This window comes from Larimichthys crocea, chromosome XXIV, assembly GCF_000972845.2.
Source record: "Larimichthys crocea isolate SSNF chromosome XXIV, L_crocea_2.0, whole genome shotgun sequence".
NCBI lineage: Eukaryota > Metazoa > Chordata > Actinopteri > Sciaenidae > Larimichthys > Larimichthys crocea.
The window spans coordinates 18,401,452-18,413,563 of record NC_040034.1 but is presented as its reverse complement, the minus strand read 5'-3'; the positions used below and the strand labels follow the sequence as shown (position 1 = coordinate 18,413,563).

The window sequence follows — 12,112 nt, the reverse complement described above, 5'->3', positions numbered from 1 at the left end:
CCGTTCCTGCACTTTTCTGATTTAATGTCCCAACTTAAGTGCCAACAAATATACTGTATGTAAAACCTTAAAATTAAATTAAAACTTTCACCACAATTGAAATAACATTTTTTTTGTTTTGTTTTTAGGTCTTACATAGATGTTTAGTGTGTTCTGTCCCATTCCTGACTACCTAACCCGATATGAAGACATAAACAATGCAGCACATCTGAATTCAATACTGAATTGTCTGTACACACGTCAATCAGTGTCATTGTCAAGGCTGCTGCTCGTCTGTGTGGTACACTTTGGGGACTCGGTTTGGGCGAAATATGGTCCCTATGATTATTCTCACATAAGCGACACCCTTTCATATATTTCCTCCCATTTTGTCTGGCCTACTAGGTAGTTGCTAAGTATAACTGTTAAAAATGAGTTGAACAGGCTAAAAGGCTATGTAAGGGTGCACAGTTGTTGATATTATTATGTTGGTTTGTCACTAAAGAGGGACACCTTACCTTTTACAACCTACCCTTTTATTATTATAACAACATGAACTTGGATTACTGGGATCTGTGGCATCTGTAGATCTGAAAGGCTCATTCTAAGGTGTCAAAAATATAATTATTCTTATTTTTAGGTGATTATGCACCAATGAAATTGTGATTTTTTTGTCTAGATTTTCATGATACTGTGCTGGCTTCCTTCAGGTACTGATTGTGAATAGTTTGTAGCTAAAAATGCTTTCTAGAAAGTTGTGGAATTACTGCTAACCTCAGTGGATACTATCATAATTTGTGTATAATCATTTTAATCCCCTACCCTCATGCCCCTGAGGGCATGCCCCTTCTTAATAGAAATACCTGCAGTTGTAGACTTTTTCACCAGCTTAATACTATGTTTGACCTAGGGTTATGGGCGTTGCAGTATAGGGACTAACACTATTTGTCATTCTGCAATTAATTGCAAATGTGACTTCACGGAAAGAGTCAGATATACCTAGAGTAATTGCTATCCATGTCCTCAAAGATCGACCTTCCCTCTGCAAATAGTAGCATCAGAGAGGAGGAGTGCCAGACTGGCTGGCTACATCATTTCCATTCTATTGCTCCACTGACCACTCAAATGTGTCCCCAAATCCCAATTTATAAACCCTATTGTATTTTAGAAGTCAGAGTCTGTGGTTTTTGTCTTGTTCAATACAAATCCCTTTATGCTAAAAATTGTTGAATGTCAGGGGTTCTTACCCTCAAATTAGAGTCATAACATGTAACACATACAAACCACTGAGAGGTAATTTGTTTTGAACTATTTTTGGCAGGCCTTATATGACTTTTATTATAGCCAGAAGTAAAGAGATGACTGGAAATGAGGGAAGACAGAAACTATGGCCAGATATCAACCAGGGAGGCTGTTGTTTTCTGTTGCTGCCTTAACCATAGGCTACCAGTGTGCCTTGAATTACTGAATATGTTCATATAGAGTAGATGGACAAACATATGTGGTGTCACTTCCTTTCTCTTAGTCTTAGTAATACAAGTCTTTGAATGATGTTAAAAATATGTATTTGTGGGGGTGGCCAATGGTTTTAGACACATTATTAATCATTTTCTGTCATCACACTACTAAAAGAAACTTAAAAAATCATTTTGTACTGAATCTGAATGCTGAGAAGAAAATTTATGGTTTCACATTAATCTGATAAACTACACTCAGTAGACCTACTTATTTTTCAGTCAGCTTTGAGTATACCCTCTTCTAAATGATGTGCATCATTCAGTGGTGTTCTGCATCTGTGGGCCTGTATTTATTGCAAAACTTCTTCTGTGGATACTGTTAAAGTAGTCAAGCAGCAGAAGTTAGTTAGTTAGTTAGTGAGTTAATATACAAGAGTAGTCTAACATGCCGGTGTTTTTAACACGGTGTGTTTCTCCTTTGCTACATGAGCCGCTTTAAAAAGAAATTTTGCCATTTCTCCAGGCACCACTACACCACTGAATACATCTTAATCCTCTTTAAAGGCACTTGGAAACTTGGTTTCAAACCTAAAGCATACCATCTGGGTATGGTTTGATCAGATCTGACTCACAGTGGACTGGCAACATAAGCAAGCGACCCCTGAACTGCCTTGACATTTTGATATATATATCTTGCTCAATGACACCAGAGAGAAAAGAACAGTCAGAACAAAAAAATAAAGTAAGAAATAAAGAAAAATCTTTTATGTAAAATAATCAGACCTCTTCTAGCTTTTGCGCAAAGAAGACGATTGCCAAAATATCAATGTGCATAATGTTTCTGGGCCTTTAACATCTTTACTGACTCGTGTATTGAAAAATATCTTATTCTGCCTCTAATCTATGCCAGAAATAAGGATTAGAAGCCTACGTATATCCAAGTAAGTTTGAGTCTAAGTCATGCATACAGTACATTTTAGCATTTTTGACAATAATTGACTCGCCCCAGTGCTGAACGTTGTAGAATTGAACAGGTATGTAGACAGTAGAATCATTTAGATGTGATGTTCCACATCTTTGAACCTTTGTCTTGAATAAACTTCTATCTATCATTGTCAGAGCTCCTCTTTTTTTAAGAGACTTGATTCCCCCGTTAGACATGTGATCAAACACATCATGGAGCATATAAAAGTGCACACACACAATTCTGGCCCTGGGTATCTCACCCTTTGCACCATCTCACGCTTGAAAGGTTCAGAGGCTTTGGCCGGAAAGTTCAGCAGTCAGGAGTGATGTGATATGCCGGGCAGTGAGCCAACCAAATATTAAATGAATGAATAAGAGACACAAGTGAGATTCTTTGACTGGATAAAGGGAGCAAAAGCATGAGGTGTAGCCAATGACTTGTCAATTATCCATTTATGTCTGATGTAGCGCAGAACCTTTGAGTCGCCTCAGGAGGTGTGTGTGTCGGGGGTGGGGGGGGGTTATGTGATGGATACAGGAGCGTATCCACCACTGCAACCTGATTTGTGTGGGAGCTGTCTGAAACTGTACAGCATACTGACTCATCCTTACATATTTATCTTGTTTTATACTGTATGCAGGTTCCATATCTGCACCTCTACAGCCACTCTTATTGAGTAGTTATGGGGGGGGGACTAATTCAGTCTATACTATAGTACTATAATACGGGTTGGTTTAGATTTTTCTGTCTCTCAGAAATCATGTGTTTTGGAACTATCTGAAAAGGAACTAGTGGAAACCAGGATATAGGAGGATACAGGAGTTTAGATTATGCAAATGTGGCATGATCAAATTAAAAATGTGCATACATTTCCAGAGCAAAAATAATCTCAAAAATAATAAAACCAGGTTCAAAATGTATTTCATGTAGTTGACATATTAGAGTATATGCATGCTATGAAGAAATCCCTTTGAAAAACCTTCAAAATATAGATTTGGTGTACGTAAGTACTACTGAAGAGGAGATTTCTGACCCAGAATCAACCATCTATCCATTTCCTGTAAGCACTTATCCTTATCAGGGTTACAGGGGGCTGGAGCCAATCCCAGCTGACACTGGATGATAGGCGGGGCATACCCTAGACGCCAGTTCATCACAGGGCTGACACATAGAGATAAACAACTATTCATGCCTATGGGAAATTTAGAGTCACGAATTAACCTATTAACCCACATGTCTTCAGACTGTGGAAGGGAAGCAGGAGTACCCAGAGAGAACTCACACAGACATGTGGAGAGCATGCACAGAAAGGTCCCAGCCGGCTGGGGATTGGAACCAGAACCTCAGTGTCAGAAAAACCTAACGTTGAGAAAATAACCTTTAAAGATATATTCTGCAAAATTCTATACATTTTGCAAGACGGCAGGTGAATAGGGTAACATTTTTAACTGATATATATGACCACAGTATAATCCCCCAGATGATTACATGAAGACATTTTTTATATTACAAGATTATGAAATGTCATGTTGAAATATGCAAATGAGGCACCATCTAATGCAAACCAAAATCTACAGACACAAAAAGACAGTAAAATAAATGTTTAAATGTGTATTTTGGGCATTTTCTTTCCACTAGTCTGAAGGACGGCATCACTTATCTAAAAATTGACTAGTTCATGAAATGTTCTTGCCTCTAGTGTCAGTTCAAATTCTTTATAACTTTTTTTTTTAAACTGACAGCTCCGACTCCATCCATTTAAATATAACAAATAAAATGATGAAACAACACAGAATTGTTGCGTTGCATGTGTTGTTGCGTCAAAATGAGCCTCAGAGAAAGCTGCAGTTTTCACTTCATTGTCAGACTAACTGGCTTACATATCTTCATACTACAGTATGTAAGATAGGGCGGACTTGTAGAGATTCCTAGTTCCTGATTTAGCTCCTTTCGCCCTTGGATAAAATGACCAAAACAAAGATGTCTGTCAAAATCAAAATCATTCTTGTTCTTCTCTTCCAATTATTTGGCCACTTGTAACAGAGTACAGTGAAAGTTGCCATAGTGTGTCGAAGCTACTGTTTTTGATGCTGTCTAAACACAAGCTTGGAAACTGGATCTAAAAATGAAGACGATATGTGATATTGCTGTTCACTGTCAGTAGCAACTTTGTGGTAGTTTGAAGGAACTGGTAGATCCTGAAACTTTTATTTTTCTTCTGTTCTCTGCTGGCCACTAATGGCAAATGTTGACAGCCAATTTGTTGAGTAAAGCTACACACATGCCAACTGTAACATTCAGTGAAACAATCTAGTTAATCCAAACATGCGAAAATTCCTGTGTAACTATTGAGAAACTCTTATGGCCAACAATTATTTCAAATCCCAGCTAATTACATTAACCAGGTAGTGTAGTGTCATTTGTTCCTTCAACTTGTGGCAAACTCCAGATGGTGTGAGCAACTGACATCATGGTGGTTGGAAATAAAATAAAACCCTGTCAAAGCCTGATTCTCCATCTGCACTATCCAGTGTCTTAATCGTGCTGCTGGCACATCTTTACTGCTGCATATCCCTGACAATTCAGTGCAACCTGCTCTGCTCAAATGATTCAGCTTAACTCCACTGGCACATTTGCTGCTGAATATTAAAAAAACAAATAAATAAAAAATAATCATCTCACATCAGGAAGCCCAGGCTGCTAGTGCATGTTGTAATATCATCACCACCGCCATTAACCTTATAAATTGACTTTTTTGTTTTCATTTTCAGTTTGTTATTTTTCATCTGAAGGCTGCAAGCAACCCCTCTGTCACTTCTCTGTCCTTAACACTTCCATCCTAAATCACTTCACAAAACATTCTAATGTCATTTCCGCAGAAAATTAACAAGAAGCATTGGGACATTTAAAGGATGCGACACATGCAGGTAAACATTACGCCATACAGAAAAAGATAGATAGACACAGTACAAAGAAAACAAACAAACAAACAGCATTTTAATTTATTAAGTGCCGGCCTCAAGCAGCATCAATTACTTTGATCCTCTTTGGGGCTGTGGAGACCTCCCCCCTGTGCTGGCATTCATTATTGTGCATGTGGGGCTTTTATCAAAAACCAAGCACTGTTTTGAAGTGTGATTCAATTTATCAGTGTGTATGTGTGTTTGCAGTCAGATGTCGGTGGCATGTATGTAATTAGCACAAGACAAAGGTAAACTACAGCAATAAAGAGGGTACACAGACTTAACATGTCTGACCTTTCCTACCGTGACGGCTTGTTAGAAAAGCAGCTGTATAGGATGATAAATGAAAATATCAGAGATGAACAATGAAACAAAGTGTTAATCCGTAGCTGACACATAATTCGTACATATACTGTCTTGTACCAGGCAAATGTTATGATTGAATAGACATTGAAAAGATGTTGACATAGCCTGTACACGGTAGATGTGTAAATATAGCACTAAAATGAAAGCTGAGAAAAGAAAAGCACAGACCTTCCCTTTCTGAAAAATGGAGACTCGGTCGATGGCAGTTCAAAACAGGAAGCCTTTAAAGAAAACGTGTCTGCTGACAGTTTCTAAGCTTATCTCAGAACCTTGTTCAGAGATTCTTGAAGCAAAGATACTGCATAAGGTGAAAGGGACAGGAGCATGTTGGCATTCTGAAATCAACAACATGAAAGTTAGTTATTGTAAGTTTGGCTCGCTCACCAACACAGTCAGCAGTTGGAGCTGTGGCACTGACTGTGACACACAGCTCATGAAGGCAGTCAAGATACTTTAAACCCCTTAGTGCCCAATTGCAGCATTTTGTGATAGTTATCCACATCCAGGGGTAAACTGCAACTGCTAACAGCTAATTCAGCATACTTTTAATGGTAGCATTTTGCCAAAATATAATAAAGACCGGGTTCTCAAGCTGTAGCCCGCAGTTGAAACTGACTCCATGGCAACATTATACTTCCTGTTTCCATTCCACAAAGTGTCACATGAACTGTAATTCTAAAACATACAGCATGATCGTCCAGCAAATAGACAATGAATTATGATAGGATTGTCAAAATCCATTAATATGAACTGTTTTCATGTTGCACTATGAATATTGTTTTGACATTACAGGACTGAGTGCCCAGTCAACGCAAACACAAACTCTTCTCTGTATCCGTTGGGTTGGGAGGAAGTTGTATTGACTTTAACTGGCAAAAATTGTTTCTTGCAAAAAGTTGAGCTCGTTCACGAAAAGCTGCTTTACTCCAGCAAAAAGAAAAGAAAATTGCACCTGAGTATCATAGTGGTTCTCTTGTTAAAAACTGCAGACAACAATTACAATTGCACCTTGCAGAGCAACAACCATTTCATAACTCTGCCAACTAGGCTGCAGAGGCTAAAAGATTGTCAAAGACAAAGTGTATTTACCGGCAAACTCGAGGCCGATTATAGAGTTTTCAAGTGTATTGTGCAACAAACTGAGTTTTGTGGGTTGTCTTTGATAGATAAACAATCTGGACATTTTTGGCTCTTTCAGTCATATTACATCATACACAGACCAGGGATGCATTTGAATGAACTCTGACTATAACAAAAGCTGGAGAAAGAGAAAGAAAACACACTGTTGAAGGGAGAGAAAGAGAGAGCCGGAGAGTTTGCAAACTTCAACTTACCTAGATACAGTAATAATGTCTTTAGTGCCAATGAAGGCTGAATACCTAGCAGGCTAAATTATTTTATTTTTTTGAATTATTATTACATTTGGGAGACATTTGCTATTACTATACTGCCTCTCTGAGGCTGCACTTGGGCAGTAATGTTTTGCATGTTAACCCTCTGAGTTTAGCATATTGACAGGTTGGCAGGCTGTCCCCCTCCCAAAAACCCCCACCACACTAAAGATATGACCTCATTGTCCCAGTGTCTGGGGGTGTAACCTTCTTTCACTAGCCTGCTTTAGTATTTCTTACTGACAGGGACCTTCTGGCTTCATATTTTAATTGCCGCCTAACATCATTATATACCCAGACTTGCAGCTTTGACTTTTTAGATTCAACTTAGTTGATAATATTGATGATTCAACTGTCCAACAAACCCTTGGATGTCCTCCAAGGCAGTCGACTCCCATTGTCTTTATGCAGAAAATTAATTGGTCTTAAAGTCCTTCAACTTTCTAAGTCAAGTGCTGAACCACAATAACCTTGGTTGTGCAGTAGTAAGAGGTTACAGTGGAGCTATTATGCTGATTTCCATATCTATATTCTTAGTCTGAGATTCCAGTAGCTTGGGTGATTCAAGCAAACTCTGAATCACTGAGAGCTGAGGCAGAGAAGTCAGAAGACATCAGACGGAAAACCAGAATATATGTAACTTTCTCTTATTATAACTATTATTACCTTATAAGTTGTCATTATTTTATTATTTATTATTTTTTAGACTTGTTTAATATCAACATCTGACACTGGAACATTAGATATATGACAAAATCAAGAAAAAGCATAATTGGTCCCCTTTTAAAAAGTAAGCTAATTTTAAAGCTCTTGATGATGACCTATGTATACTACCTAGTAAACATGTGGTGATGACCATTCAGAGTAACTCTTTAGTTTTACCACTTGACTTGAAACAGACATGCTCTGTCCAAGAATACTCCAACAGAGTTATCCTATAGGCTTGAGACTGATAACTGCATCTGAGTCTTTTTATGAGAAAGGTAGCAGAAGACAGGCTCACAGCTGGTTGATGTAATCATCAATAGCTGGCTGTCGCTCTTCTAGAAAGTTAGACCCATTCAGGTGGTCCTTTCTTATCCAGCAGACACAGATGACTCTGTACAATGTGTGTGTGGGTATGTGTGATTGAACAGAAAGATTGCTTTGGTTATCATCCAAAGAAGCTTCAGGTTTTAGCCGTGATGTGCTGGTCCCATTTTTCACACCGATAATCTCCATCTTTTGTCAAGACTTTCCATGTTGACAAGATCCAGTTTATAAACCCTGTGAATAATTTTGCACACGCATTTATTTTCACTTGTAATTTCCTAAAGACGCCAGATTGTAGATTCATCCTATTAAAAAAAAAAAAAAAAAAGGAAGCGAGAACTGTCATGTCAGTGTAAAGCTGCATGAGGTAACTCTATACGTGCCAGCTGCTCCAAATAGCAGCGAGAGATAACTGTTGTCACATTTTGAACGTCAGCATGCACAAATGATGCAACATGACATCAGTAGATTGTACGCAGCACACCCAGGTTTACCAAGCTGTCATCTTCTGACACGTTTTATCAAAGTGCAGCAGAAGAAAGAGAAAAGATGTAATGCTGGTGAGTCTAGCTCTCTCTATCTGCTCAGTGCTCACTCAGTGGAGACAGCAGTAGTCACCCCAACTCGCCGCCCACCCACCTCCCATGTGCGTGTTGCAAGATTACACCACTGAACATAGCTGACAAGTGCAAATATCACTGAGGCAAAGAGACCAGTGCTTAGGGTAGTTAGAAGGACTGGGGCTGTCCTCACTGCTGCAGCCTCATTGAAAAGATAGGAGAAAATATTAGTAAATATTAAGACCTGAATAATTAATTTGGGTCTACAGAAGGGCCTTTTTAAACATTAAAACCCTTGACTGAATGATAAAAGGTTTGTTGGTGGCAAATGAAGAATGAATGTCCTTCTGTCCCTCAGGGCCTACACTACCTATAGTACACTTGGATTTTTGCCTAACAGATGGCAACACAGCTGTGCAGGCATGTTCATGTGAAGGTTACCCTTGTTCAACAAACTCCCACTCGCAGAACAGACCTTGTTTTTGACAAACTCTCACTGTCTCTCTGCCACACCTGTCTGTCTTTGTCTGTCCCTTTTTCCGTCTCCCCCGTGGTACGTTCTAATAAGTTCTCATAGCTACATGATGAAATAGATCAGTATGAAAGTGATTCATGTGAGTGGTCTGACATCAAGACTGCGATGGAGGTTAAAAAGCTACTACTTGGTTAAAGTTAGAGAAGCGTGGTCATAATTAAAGGTAAAAGTGATTGTTCTTGGACGGGTTGCAAGCAGACAGAACAGTCAGTATTCACATGAAAACAAGAATTTGCTTCTCATCTAACGCATCGGTTGTTTTAGGGACAAACACCCTTTACTGCTGAGGACAGTATTGTTTTCTGACCAGTGTGCAAAATATCAGGTTTCAGAGGCTCTGAGACCTTTAAAAATTCAGGAATATTTCAAAAATTTTGAAAATGCATTTATTCTTTTTATTCCTGAGAATTAAAGCAGAGTATTGGTACCACTCACATGTATGTCTATCAAATATAAAGCAGGCAGGAGACTATTAGCTTAGCCTTAAGGCTGGAAGCAATGAGAAACAGATCATGTGCTGCTAGCAAAATATGAAACTATTCACCATAAGTCTTAGCACTGCTTTGAATCCCCAATGACTGGTCACATTGGTTCATACTTACTGACTATTTGAAATCTAGTCCACCAGCTGACCTGACAAACTCAGTGGTTGACTTTGTCACCGGTCAATCAATGTCTATCAGCAGTCAATATGATATATTTGCTACTGACAGGAAATCAGTTCCATAAATACATGTTCACTTTCAGGAAATGGACAAAGAGCAATTGATCAGTCTAATCTAGAGTTTCTCTGTGTTATTGTGTGTACTATGTATTTATTATGCAGGAATAACAAGCATGTAGAGACTGATATGTGAAACTAAAATCAAACAAAGGATGTGTGACCATCCTGATCTACCTAGAAAGCTGGAAAGGTACCTTTCTAGATGTATGAGCCTCAAACAGTGAGTGAGAAATGAAGAAAAGATGTGAGCTTGACCTCTAGACTGGTAAAACTCACAATCAAGAATCAAATCATTGCTGTTATCCTCTTTCAATAAGATAATACATTCAGACAGCATCTGCATGAAAGAGGGAACAAAGTATTTAAAGCAATAATCCATAGACGTGAACTAATACCTGTCTGAGAACTCTTTTTCTGTATTGAAGTTTGTTTATTGCCGGCACAGCTCATTGATACTGATACCAACACAAGTGATTCAGCTAATCCTTTAAAGCTTGTAAAGATTTGTTTATCTAAATACCTTGTGGGTTATGAGGTCTTCGAAAAAAATTTAAAAAATCCCTGATCTGCTGTGGAAATGATGTTCTTTTACATTCACAGAAGCAACAACAGCACATTTTATTTTGTGAATGCATGAAAGCGGAAGAAATGTAGCAATTTGCACAGTCTGCACGGGATCCCTATCATTCGTCTTGGGACCGTCTCTAAAGTACAAAACACTAAAGCAATGAATGCAAATAAACAAAGTTGCTGCCAATCGAGGAAAAAACACATTAGTTCAACCTCAATTCATTTGCATTTTTTCTAGGTGCACCTATACGGCTAAAATCATTTTCCAACTGCATGTAATTAATGCAAAGTAAGCAAAACAGTATGTAAAAAATAAATAAATAACAACAATAATACATGTACAAACAGTAGCTGCACTCAAATAAATGCTAATATTCCATGACGGATGCTTCCTCTCAGGTTTTAACCTATCAAGTGACACACAGCTTTTTTATTCTTCCATGGTACATGCTCATGCTGTTTCTAGTGGCAGTTTTACTGTCAAATTCTTCTTTTCTGATGTAGGCAATCACTGAAATCACAATTATCAAGACTCAAATAGAAGGCACACTTGTTCTCCAAAAAAGTGGAGGCTAGAGCTATAGTTGACGGTACATATATATAAGCCATGTCAATAAAGGAGCAGCATGTTATGTATTTTCAATGCAATATGGTGGACAAAATCACAAACACACATCAAACACAGTTTGGATTACAAACGCTCAGATTTCAGGAATCAGAATCGGAATCAGAATCAGAAGTACTTTATTAATCCCCGTAGGGAAATAGTTTTTGTTACCGCAGCTCCTAAAAGGTAAGTGATAGCAAGAAAACAGTAGTAAGAAAACAAAACTTTAACAATATACCCTATAGAATATCCTATTTTAAACAATATATACACACTATATACACATGTATAAATGGCAGTTAAATAGAACCAGTAACAGTAACAATAAAAAAAAAAAAAATAAGTAGCAGTGAGGTAACAGTGAGATATGAGATAATTTAGTTTTGAAATAAAAAACAGTTAAATAGAACCAGTAACAGTAGATTAAAAACTAAGTAACAGTGAACTGTGCAATATGTACATCGAACTGGCTCCCACACATACAGTATAACCACACAATTGTCCATAATGACAGTAATTACTACAAAATAATTCAACATTAGCTAATGATATTCTAACTATACTATACTAGTTAGTCATTAGTAACAGACAACCGTGTCCCAAAGGGGTGGCCTGCCACTTCTACATGATATTATACATTAGGTATTTATTTTCAATTAATAACGTATATTTTTTCCACAATATTTCATGTGAAATAAAATAACATTCAAACAAAAGTAAACTCTTTACATTGTTTTTATCACTAGCCCTATAATACACACTGACAAGTCCAATGCAAACTGCTTCAACCTGACGAGAAGGCTTCCTGGGCTTAGTTAGTCACTGAGCTATTACTGTGGTGTTTGCGGTTTGGTAAAGAATTATGCTAATGGTCCATTGTTGTAATGTTCTAATGACACAACAAGTAATATGTAAATGTTATTTCAATATACACTGTATTCTTTAAATAACTTACATATTC

At 37.8% G+C, this 12,112-nt stretch overlaps 1 protein-coding gene across 5 annotated transcripts in view; it reads left to right on the top strand.

Moving 5' to 3' along the window:
- The window catches only part of LOC104930751 (leucine-rich repeat and fibronectin type-III domain-containing protein 2), a 120,172-nt gene that overhangs the window by 96,137 nt on the left and 11,923 nt on the right, over positions 1-12,112 (top strand). The window contains exon 1 of one of the 5 annotated variants that reach the window (XM_010745626.3): positions 5,103-5,330. The exons of the other annotated variants lie outside the window; for them this stretch is intronic. The gene's annotated coding sequence lies outside the window, so the exon portion shown is untranslated. Of the gene's footprint in view, positions 1-5,102; positions 5,331-12,112 lie in introns of those variants that run through there. 5 annotated transcript variants of the gene reach the window in all.